Source organism: Chaetodon auriga, unplaced genomic scaffold (assembly GCF_051107435.1).
Source record: "Chaetodon auriga isolate fChaAug3 unplaced genomic scaffold, fChaAug3.hap1 Scaffold_193, whole genome shotgun sequence".
In the NCBI taxonomy this organism is placed as follows: domain Eukaryota; kingdom Metazoa; phylum Chordata; class Actinopteri; order Chaetodontiformes; family Chaetodontidae; genus Chaetodon; species Chaetodon auriga.
In genome coordinates this window covers 34558-46840 of record NW_027481965.1, presented here as the reverse complement: position 1 = coordinate 46840, position 12283 = coordinate 34558, and the positions used below count along the sequence as shown (strand labels likewise).

Sequence of the window (12283 nt, the reverse complement as noted above, 5' to 3'; positions counted from 1 at the left end):
TGTACAATTAACAATGACTTCATGAACATTTCAGCAGGATTCAATGTAAAATAAGCAGTTTTAGAATGTAAAATTTACAAGTTGTTCAGTAATGTTTACATACAGTATGTACTGTATTTATTACAGGATTATTCTGGCAACCACTGTTGCCAGTTTTTATCCATAAAAACAACGGGTCATGTAAAATAAGCAGTTTTAGGATGTAAAATGTACAAGTTGTTCTGTAATGTTTACATACAGTATGAACTGCATTTTTAACAGGATTATTCTGGCAACCACAGCTACCAGTTTTTATCCGTAACATCAACAGGACATGTACGCATGAAATACAGTTTTACTTTTTATCCGCAGTGCTTCAAATTACTTCTAAATGTTAATTTGAAGATAGGCTGTTAACAAACCACTCGTTAGTCAATGAATCATTCTAAAGAATGCAAGTTTATTTTTGAAAACAGTGGAGATATGAATGCTGTGGTCACTCAAAGGAACACCTAAGGGAATAGAGAAGAGAAAGAAGCACATACAGGATCTCCCTTAGTTTCATTTGTTAAGTTAGTCAATAATCAAAGACAACAGTAGCAGTAACACTATCACACCCACCTTTAATAATGGCTCGCCAATCATGGATGGGAACATCTAGAAGTTAGAAGTCTTGCCTCAGTTGAACTAGGACCCCCGTATTTTGGTCACTCAAAGGAACACCTATGGGAAGAGAAGAGAAAGAAGCACATACAGGATATTCATTAGTTTTATTTGTTAAGTCAGTCAATAATCAAAGATGACAGTAGCAGTATCACACGCCCACCTTTTTAAATGGCTCGCCAATCATGGGCTGGAACATCTAGAACAACACCCTGAAGAGCATCTAGGGAAACATCCACTGCTGTGGTCACTCAAAGGACACCTAAGGAATAGAGAAGAGAAAGAAACACAAACAGGATCTCCATTAGTTTCATTTGTTAAGTTAGTCAATAATCAAAGACAACAGTAGCAGTAGCAGTATCACATGCCTACCTTTTTAAATGGCTCACCAATCATGGGCTGGAACATCTAGAACAACACCCTGAAGAACATCTAGGGAAACATCCACTGCTGTGGTCACTCAAAGGACACCTAGGGAATAAAGACACACACACACACAATAATCTCAATTAATCAGTAGCATTGGAAACAATAACTGCTGTACTGTTGCTGCAGTATGAACTGTCTGGACACTAGGCACTGTCCTGAGACAGCCAGCACTGTCTGTCCTGGGACAGTCAGGCACTGTGCCCAACTCTCTTAGGACAGTGCATCGCTCCCCTGGACAGGACCTGGTTGCCCCGGGGACAATACCTGGCTGTCTCAGGACGGGGGCAGTGCCTGATTGTCTCGGGATAATGCGTAGCATCGTGGTAGAGTGCGTTGCCGTCTCTGGACAATTGGCACTGTCCCGAGACAATGAGTAGGACAATAGCAACAGTACAGTACAGTTACTGTTCCCACTGTCTCTCCCATTAATTTCATTTGTAAAGTCAGTCAATAATCAAAGAACGTAGTTGCACTAGCACTAGTACCTTTTTAAATAGATCGCCATTCGTGGTCTGAGAGGTCCTGAATCAACATCAGGACTCTGGCATTAACATGCAATCGCGTAGCACTGGTTCGCTCCACTTTGGTCCCCCTCTCTGGATTTATAGAGAAGAAACATGTAGGAATACAGAGAAGACAGAGGAAACACATGTATATAATAAACAAACACAAATACATGATACAACTGCCTCCACAACAACAAAGGAAAGGATAAGTGTGAGGTTACAGTTTTCCTTTAATTAATACTTTATTGGTAGGCAGGGAGCAAAGGGGCCTCCAGAGACACTGTCTTTTTTCTTTTCTTTTCTTTTTTTTTGCTCAACATGAATCAGAACGTTAACATTTCGCATGACATGTTCGAGATAGATAATGCATTTCCATTTCCATAAATTGCAAATTACAGGAACATAACTCTTCATGAGCTCTGTCTTTGCACATCCACAGTAGAGGACTGAAGCAGAACATGTATGGTTTGAGTGATATAATTGGCTTCCCCTATACAAGTTCAAAACATGTTACACATTTCTACTGTATCACAAGGAAAATCAGGTAGAAATTTGGGTCTCTACTATTTAAGAAAAGTCAATAATACCATTCAAACCATACATTAATGGGTTGGTTAGTAATCTGCCTGGGGGAGATTGGCCCCATTCTGCCTTCTATTCAAAGTTTTAACTCGAACTGAGTTGTGGTCTCGAGTCAGCCTGCGTTTCCATTACTAACCGGCTACTCAGACGTGGGTGGCGAGAAAAGAAGTGGCCGGTAAATAAACATGGAGTATATGGAGACATTAGTGGTGCTGCTCTTCGCTCTGATGCTTTTACTCTCTCAGAAGATGAAAATGATAACGTAGGCTATAGCCAAGGTGAGACACAACTGACTAGGCTACAGAAAGTGGCAACTTTACCAGTTCATTCACAAGAAAGAAATAGATTTCAACACGGGGCCATGATTGTGATGTGGATTTATGTTGTGGGTGATTAATTTAGTACGTCAAATGTATGCACGTTTCTTATTTTCTTGCAGTTGTAGAGAGTGAATGTACTGAATAAGAAAAGGATAAAAGCACTTCCAAACATGCAATCATTCTACTGTTAGCTACCTGTCTAGTTCTTCAAGATAGGAACACAGTGCGAGGGCAGCACCTCTGTAACTCCAGAAACTCCAGGGTTGATGCAAGTGCAGTTGGGTAATGGATGTTGAAGCAGTAATACGAGCCAAACATCATGCACAAGGAGGAGATGAAGGAAGAGATGTTCTCGTTGACGATGACGTGATCCACACACAGCATCATCCTTCTGGAAGAAAAGCAGGATTGTCCTTAAAAGAAAAAAAGAAAGAAAATTAAAATAATCCAGAAATTAAGTTTACATTTTCACATGTCAGTCACTAACTCATGTATCAAGGGTGAAAACAAGTATGTACCAAGAAACCCACACCATCAGAAAAAAAAGGGGTGAATTCATTATAGTCAACATCCATGGTATGTGTCAGGCTTTACTCTTCAACTCAGGTAAGTAAGGTTAACTTACCACATACAACAATCGTTGGAGTCAAGGGAACTCGGTCCATGACCACTTCTCCAGCCAGGCAAGTGTCCTCCACGTAATGGAACATCACATCATCTCTCTTGTCAAAATAAGCCAGAAGAAGCAGCACCATCTCTGTGACCTGTGTGCTGACTGCCTGTTCTCCCATCATAATCTGTAGCTTTGTTGCAGCTTGGTAGAATCTTTTGGATTTGTTGACAGCAACTGTCTTCATGAAGTGCAAGAGCCGTTCCCCCTTCTGTTCCACATTTTTCAAGAAGGTTTCCTTCAGGTCAACTCCAGTGAGCTCGTTGAAGTGAACATTCATGCCAATTTCATGAAACCAATATGGCCAGTTTTCCTGGAGGTACTTCATGTCTTTCCCTTGGTTCACGTCTTTTCGCTGGCTGTAGAATGTGGACTTCATCAGCATTTTCAAAGGACCTGGGCTTTGTTGATTCTGGCTGAACAGATTTTTAAGCTCATCTTTCTTCTGCTGCTGGGTTTCGGCCGTTTCCCCAAGGGGCATAAACTTCACATGCCAACGGATGCACCCATAGGTGTCTTGAATCGCTGCACGTTTTTCAGGTGGGACTTCGTCAGTGTCAGAGTCATGTGATTTTCTTTTTTTAATTTTTGGTGTTGTAGGTCTTTTCACATTTTCGATCCGATTTTGAATTTGTTTCACGAGGGAGCCATACCCTGTGCCAATTACGTCACCCTCAATCACATCTTGAAGGGACTTGGGGTATTTAGCCACCAATTTCTTAGCCACATCAGCAGCATTCTTCTTGCTTAAAGACGTGGTTACTTTCATCATTTCACGGACCACAATTCTGACCATCTCTTTCCTCAGACTTGGATTTGGACGCCTTTCCCTCTCCAAAGCCTGTGTCAACGCCTCTGGGAACTGTCCCCATGGTATTGTGAATGACTCTGGAAAACTGCCACTTGGGCTCTGACAGCTGCTGGACGACGATGACGTTGGCGACAGAGACATCATGGATTGGGAGGGTCCTGGTGAGGCAGTAAGGCAACCACTTTCTTGGGCCGGACCTTTACAAATGCACATACACGAAACAGACATAACATGAATGGTTTTACATTTTAATTGAGCTTCATAACAATGTTGAGAACAGATCACATCATAAAACCACCAAGCAGTCAGGATGCTGAACAATGACGTTAAACTTACATTTCAGACTCCATGCAGCAACCAGCTTCCTGGCTTGTATGGGCCTCAGGGCTGACAACAAATCATCTTCTTTCAAAAACTGGAAGTCATCAGGGGTCTCTACCCCCAGAGATTGGAGAGTTTCCTCCAAGATCTCCCTTGTAGCATCTGGCAGGTCAGGCAAGGCCTCCGTGATGGCAGAATGTAGAAATGATTTGGACATCTGTACAAATTTCATTTAAGATGCATAAGTAAATATTTACAAAATGTAGCCGATTTACTGATTTACTACATTTACTTCAGAACATTGTAGTTTGGGACTAATTCATATTGAAGTTAAAGTTGTGCCCAATATGACTACAGACATTGAAAATCAAAAAATAGAACTACATAAAACTCATCATTCAGACATTGCAAAAATCACATGGACAAAACGCTGTGTTTCAGTGGGATGACTCTGTGTGCATCGATGGTGTATGAAGTCAGTGGGTAAAAATCTAGCAAGGCCTGTATGTTCACACACTTCATTGCTGTACTTTGCGGTCTAATGGCATACAGATGGTATTTGGGAAGGAAGACGGATTTGTGCAAGTCCATAAGAACATACACAGCATCATCCTTAGTTAGAATTCTGATAATCTTCCCAAATTCCAGAGACTCGTTTAAGACCAAAAAATCCCCTTTCTTGTAGGTTGTACCTCTGTACTGAATTTCTGTTGAGACAACAGTATCCCTTTCTGAAAATCCAAATTCAGAAGCAGCATGAATGACAGCTTCACTGTAAAGGTTGGGAATAAAAGCGCAACCATTTTTAATTTGTAGTACCTCACTAGATCCTGGTCCTGCCGAGACATATGCCTGGAACATCTGATGCCTCTCAGAAAGAGTGAGGCAAATGTTCTTGAAGTTTTTCAAATGTCTGGCACATCACTTGAAATAGCTATGTTTGCTTTCAAAACGCATCGTCCACAGTCGAATAAGGGGGCCAAATTTCAGGATTAGTGAGGGATAATGTCTCATGTAATGGTGTTTCGGTTTGAGAGTACTATGAGGAAACAAACATGTCCTTGAATCCAGATATTCCTGAACTATGATTTCAAGGTAAGCTATCTGTGACACTGAAATCTTTTGCGCACAAACTAGATCAACAATATCTTTGAGCAGGAGAGTCAACTGCCACACGTCATCATCAGCATTTTGCACCTTGTCGCCAATTAGAACAGGTAACAACCTCAAAAAATTCCAATTCTGGATCGCGTTACCAGAGAGTTTGAGTGCACCAGACTGGACAGTGCAAGGCTTGGAGAGAGCATCTGAACCTTTGAACTGGAATTGTTTGATTCGCCTGTTCAAAAGGGTATATGTGAACCACTTCTTGGTCTTGATGAAATAATTCAATACAGACCAAGGTCAGAGGACAACACGCCCTCAAAAATGTCATGGCCTAAACATGGTGGGAGCCCAGGTTGGCATACATGAAAGTTTGGCACATCATTGAAAACTGACCTCAGTTTTATTCCTTTGACGTCTCTGTTCTCCTCAGACAGAGCGGCGACAGCAGCGTCATAGGAATCAGCAGTTCTTTGCTGGCCGCAAAGATTGGGTTCTTTCTTAAATTCGTCTCTGGTTACCTCACAGTACCTGCAAAAATAACAAGACGTGAAATTTTCGTTAAACCCTCCAATGCCATGTGACCCTAAATTATCCCCAGCTATACAGTACAAAGACAGTACAAGGACAGTTTCCCCTCCTACAGTCACTCCATTTTCTGCTAAATCTGACAAATCCGAGATCAGGTCAGCAAATACTTTGGCACATCCAAACTTTTTTAGATCATTTTCTCCACACAACAAGACTAGGGACATGTGATCTGTGTTGGATCGCACATGAACTGGCAAATTCGCAACAGAAAGATAAACAGCGAGAACTTTGTGCTTTTTTTTTGCTGAGCCGAGAGGATTGACTACTTCAAATGCATCTTGGTACAAAATAACCTGCAGGCCTCCTGGGTTTGCAATGAAGAACGGATTGGACTTGAAGGCCTGTCCATCACAAGTGTCACCAAGGAAACATGCATCTGTTTCAGTAGTCTGTTGCAACACAGAATGTTTCCAAAATTGTGATTCTAGTAAGTTAGTCACTGTTTGCTTTACAGGTATGTAATAAGCATTTCTTTGTCTCATATCATCATCATATCCTAATCTTACTACTTTGGGCTCTACATATTTGAACATCCGTTTGAATGCCTGAGCTCTCGTGTAGGCTGTTCTCAGTGGGCCTTTATGAGATGAGGAGAACAGATCAGAATCCTTAATACAATCAGAGACTTTCCCCATCACATCATCAGTAAGATTTAACTCATCTTTCATGACAGAGTGTAATTTGCTCAAAGTGTAATCAAGTCCTAATTCATGTAGATTTTGCATCTCTTCAACAATTATTTGTATTGTTGAATCTGGAAGCAGCAGTTGACCTTGTAGTTTTAAATAGAACAGGCAAACACTCCTAAGAAAGATTTCATTGAAAACCTGTGTCGGTTCAGTACTTACTGATAGATCTGCTGCCTCATCCACCGTCTGCGAAACCTCTTCACAAGCCGTGGCAGAGGACTGCGGTGTGATTTCTCTGTAAAGATCATTTATGTTATTCACTGAACAGTCTGGATGTTTCCTAGACAAGTGCACTGCAAATGATGACCTCACAGTAAATGTGTTTTGACAACCTGCCACTGGACACTTAACAGATCTTCCCTCCACTAAATGTTTTTTTAAGTGTACAAGAAGTTCCTGCACAGTCTGAAATCGGTCTGAGCAAAGTGACACAGCGCACACAAAATTAGACACAATGGCTGTGTTGGCATTAACAGACGACGTTGTGGCATTGTGCTTCCTATAGAAGTGAGACTTAAATGATGCATATGTGCAAAATGTCTGCCTGCAACTAGTACTCTCACACCTGAAGACACAGCGTGGTTCGTTTCTGTGAATCCTACAATGCAACACATAACCCATCAACGTTTGCAAGGTTCTCCCGCAAAAACGACAACGAATCATGGCAAGGGGAGCTTGAAACAGGCGAAACAATTCTTATCTGCCAACAGTCAAAAGCAAAAAAAAATGCACCAACATTGATAGCTGTCCATCAACGAGTGTAAAATAAAATTAAGACACGATGTATCGTTTCACAACATGAACACAGTGTGGCTCGCTTCTGTGAATCCTAAATGCAACACATAACCCCTCAACGTTTGCAATGTTCTCCCGCAAAAACGACAAACGAATCATGGCAAGGGGAGCTTGAAACAGGCGAAACAATTCTTATCTGCCAACAGTCAAAAGCAAAAAAAAATGCACCAACATTGATAGCTGTCCATCAACGAGTGTAAAATAAAATTAAGACACGATGTATCGTTTCACAACATGAACACAGTGTGGCTCGCTTCTGTGAATCCTAAATGCAACACATAACCCCTCAACGTTTGCAATGTTCTCCCGCAAAAACGACAAACGAATCATGGCAAGGGGAGCTTGAAACAGGCAAAAAAAAAAACTCTTATCTGCCAACAGTAAGCAAATGCACCAACTTTCATAGTTGTCTGGCCATCAACGAGTGTAAAATAAAATCAAGACACGATGTATCATTTCACAACATTGGACTTTGACTTAACCGACGATTGAGTATGATTCAATGGTGTTCAATTTGCACCACTACGGCAAAATGGAATTGGGAAAAGGGCGCGGAGAGCTTAGCTGCTAAAGCTCTGTTAGCAGCACAAGGATAACAGTAATCGCTCATAGAACAATTTACAACATGAAAACACACCGTTTCTTGACAATAAACTGCTTTATACTTAACCTGACGGTTGAGTATGCTTCAGCTGTATTAACTCAGCTCTGCTGGTATACTTGATTAGCTAGCTTGGCTAACCAAACTGTCTGGTAACATGAAGTTGACGTTGAGTAAAATATTAAACGACCGCTCTTCAGCTATCTTTAACTCTGAATGAACAGAAAGGGAGGGTGATTCTTCGGTATAGATTACCTTCTAACTTTTGACGACAGTGTTTAGGTTGGATATCCGACAGGAAAGTTTCACTCTGAGGAGCAAACAGTCACTGACCAGAGACGACAAGAATCTGCGTGCAAGCAAGTGAAGCACCTGTTGCGCGAGGCTTTGCGTGTGACGTCACAGCACCACGCAAGGCACGACATGCTGAGTCGTCTGATCTCCAGCAAACATAGGCCTAAATAAAAAAAATGTAACCCCCTTGGCTTGATTTCGTTGTAAAACCAATTGTGACATTGTTCATTGTATGTTTTAATTTTTTTTTTTTTTTTTTTTTTTTCTTCTCTTTCCCACAAATTATCTGTGTACAGATTGTATTTTGAATTTTTTCTAATTAAAAAAAATAAAAAAACATAGGCCTAAATGTCTAATTATCTGAATAACAAGCAGGCTGCACTAGTCTCTGTAAAATTATTTTCCATGCAGGATTCAACGAAATTAGTATTGTTTACTTACCTTGAGATTGTCGCTGGTTTAAACGAGAAGTTCCCAATATGTCCAGAGCAGCTTAGGCCTTAAAATTTCTCTGTAGTGATTTCTCTTCCCAAGGTTTGACTGGACGTGGGCAGAGTCTTTGTTCTCACAGACAAAATAACACTTCTTTCTTTATCCCCCAACTTGATTAAAAAAAGATTTGATTAGCCTATGCTTTCAGTTATGGCCAGCCACATGATGTATAGTTCAGAGAAGATTCAAAACAAGAAATAATCACGTATATCCTTAAAAAAAAGTGGATAACTAGGCTAAATGTTAAGTAGGTAAAATTGAAGTGGTGGCAGTCTTCCTTTCTTCCAACATTTTGGAAATCCATGTTTGAAGTCTGCAGAATTAAATTGTAATTTGAACACAATTTTACTGTCATTTAATATGCATTGTATTGTTTTTTGGAATACAGTATTTATATGTCACAATAACACAAACAAGTTATTTTAACAACGACATTGTGTTTCAAAAACAACATGTTCATGTTAAATTTACAATAACATTTAGTTTGAAGTTTTACTAAATTACACTGTAAAGAAAACAATGTTTAGCTGTAATACCCTGTACAGTTTTTTAATGTTGAGATTTTACAGTGTTATTCTGTTATTTCTACGGACATTTTTTACAGTGTAAAATGCAGTTAAGAAGGGCATCAATTGGCCCTGTATCATCAGGAGACAAGGCAATGTACAGCTGTGTGTCATCAGCATAGCCATGGAAACTGATGCCGTGTCTCCTAATGACATCTCCGAGAGGAAGCATATAAAGATTAAAAAGAATTGGACCTAAAATTGAGCCATGGGGAACCCCACACCTAATTTCATGGGTTCCTGAGGAACAAGTATCCATACTTACATAAAAACATCGGTCTGTGAGATAAGAGTGGAACCAGTTAAAAACAGTGCCAGAGAGGCCGACCAGGTGTCTGAGTCTATTTAATAAAATGTGATGGTCTACTGTATCAAAGGCGGCGCTTAGATCCAGTAGAACCAAGACTGTGAGTTTCTTGTTATCTAAGTTCCACCTGATGTCATTTAAAATCTTTAAAAGTGCTGTCTCGGTACTGTGGTTTATCCTAAAACCAGACTGATGTCTCTCTAAGATGTTGTTTCTGTTTAAAAAGTCAGTGACTTGGTTAAAAACCAGTTTTTCTAATATTTTACTTAAAAAGGGTAAGTTTGATACAAGATGGTAATTATTAAAAACGTTGGGATCTAAAGTGCTCTTCTTCAGAAGGGGCTTCACCACAGCTGTTTTAAAAGCGGTGGGGAAGACACCCGTCTGAAGGGAGCAATTCATAATGTTTAAAAACTGTTCCTCGAAGAATCCATAAAATGCTTTTAAAAGTGAAGTGGGAATTGGATCTAAAAGGCAGGTTGTTGGGTAAGGGTTTGCCCATAAGAAATTAATAGAAACAAGCCTCACTCCATATTTCCAAATTTTCTGCCCATCTGTTACTATTGAAAATGGAGTGTTGGAGTCGGAGTCAAAATTGCTCACTCCAAGTTTTACTCCATGTTACCTAGGTGGCCACTTGATGGCAGCATCACCTAATAAATGTCAAAATTCCAAGTTTTGATAGAAAAATCCGTCTACTTTCATATTTTCATTTAGTTTCGAAGTCAATGCCATCTTTTCAGCTATTTCCAGATTATGTAATTAATATTCATAAAAAGTCACAATTGTCACCCAAGAGCGGTTTCAAGTAGTGGAATTCCATTTTTTCATCAGTTTTCTAAATCAATGCCATCTTTTCAGCCATTTCCAGATTATATAATTAATATTCATAAAAAGTCATAATTATCACCCAAAAGCGGTTTTAAGTAGTGGAATTCCATTTTTTCATCTGTTTTATAAGTTAAGGCCATCATTTCAGGTATTTCCATATTTAATTATAAATATTCACGAAAAGTCATACTTTTTGCCAGAAATGGTTTTAAGTAGTCTAATTCCATTTATTCATCTGTTTTATAAGTTAAGGCCATCATTTCAGGTATTTCCATATTTAATCATACATATTCATGAAAAGTCATAATTTTTGCCCAAAAGCTGTTTCAAGTAGTGTCAACCAAATTTTGTCCAATACAACTGCCTTTAGAGGTTATTTTAATGTTGTTGAATCCAATTTGTACCTTTACACAGTCGGAGGCGTTTTCACTCTTAAAAGTACAGCTTGACCTGACTACAAAGTGTTGTAGCTCATAATGGGTCGCAGAGCATCAAGAAAGACATCGACGGAAAGCTCTCGGCCCGCTGGACGAGCGCATCTTCAAACCGAAGCTCTGCGCCCTAGCAGTGAGGAGCTAGGGGGCGTCAAAGCTGAGAATTTCCGCCTTGTTAACAGGTATATCTCAGCGATGGAAGCACTCGGGGGCGTGGGACCAACGTTAATGGAAAGCCCTCGAGCTCTACTGCATATGTCTCCCACCACCTGGTGGCGCCACTCTGGGCCAAACTCCAGAACGAAAGGGGACAGAGACACGAGAGGGGGTGCGCATGAAAGACCTCGATGACGTGAACGCAAAAGCCCCCTCGCCACCCCACTCCCTCCTCCTTTTCTTCAGCTGGGAGGGGAACGTATACCTTTCTTCCAATTTCACATCTACCGATTTTGGGTGCCCCTTTTCGAGGGCCCTTTCCGTGGGGTTAGCGGGACCCAAATCGACACCCTTCGTCGGTGGGAAGCCAGGTTTCGCCACAAAGCGGTTCCAAGTCTCTATCCCACCGTATGGCCGAGTAAACCCCAAAAAGACTGCGTGAGGTTTTATCCAGTGACCTCTTGACCTTTCAAAGTTAAACGGCCATAACTCCACAACGCTAGGGGCTACCAGCGCGGGCCCAAGTGATCCTGAAAGCTGTCAGCGAGCTCTTGCGCATATGTCAGAATCAGATCCCTGACGCTTTTTTTTCTGCCCAAGCTCTGCAGGTCACCTAAATCATTAAGGCCGTGAAAGCTGTAAGCTTCTCACACCCTTTGTCCACAGCAGGCCTGATGCGAAAACTAGCTCATAATGGGTCGCAGAGCATCAACAAAGACATCGACGGAAAGCTCTCGGCCTGCTGGACAAGCGCACCTTCACACCTAAGCTAGGCAATACTGAACAATGGACGGAGCTACAAGCAAGACACCTTTGTAGCCCTTGATGTGCTGAACACACCGGTGTCCTCGGTGTCTTTCTTACTTCAAGAGTTCAGGACTTATGGACACTGAAATTCTCTGTCATGCTTGGTGGAGAAGGAAGTGATGGATGAGGGACCAACCCCACTGTAAAGCTCTAAGAGGGTTCAGTCCAGAGCATGTGAGCGGAGTGGAGCGGCGAGAATTCCCGCTCCTTGCTCACATAGGTTGCCGTCCCCCTCTCTCCTCGCTCAAAGTCGCAACACGCCGCCCCAGCCATAGCGCTCCAGCAAGACTGCATCCCGCTCCGCTCCACGCTCGCTCCACGCTCCACTCCAAAAA

The 12283-nt window shown here is 41.3% G+C and overlaps 2 long non-coding RNA genes across 3 annotated transcripts; both read right to left on the bottom strand.

Moving 5' to 3' along the window:
- Positions 1-399: 399 nt before the first annotated feature.
- On the bottom strand, positions 400-4092 carry LOC143317735 (uncharacterized). Its single transcript, XR_013076789.1, has 7 exons — positions 3105-4092; positions 2675-2892; positions 1557-1667; positions 1015-1113; positions 806-904; positions 601-702; positions 400-491 (listed from the first exon to the last, which is right to left on the bottom strand). It is a non-coding gene; the product is annotated as an uncharacterized LOC143317735 (long non-coding RNA).
- Positions 4093-4115: 23 nt separating this feature from the next.
- Positions 4116-9216, bottom strand: LOC143317734 (uncharacterized). 2 transcript variants are annotated; one of them, XR_013076788.1, is made up of 5 exons: positions 8797-9216; positions 6825-6900; positions 5782-5916; positions 4297-4498; positions 4116-4157 (listed from the first exon to the last, which is right to left on the bottom strand). It is a non-coding gene; the product is annotated as an uncharacterized LOC143317734 (long non-coding RNA). The 2 variants fall into 2 exon arrangements; XR_013076787.1 differs by lacking the exon at positions 8797-9216 and having other exon boundaries at positions 6825-8567.
- Positions 9217-12283: the final 3067 nt, after the last annotated feature.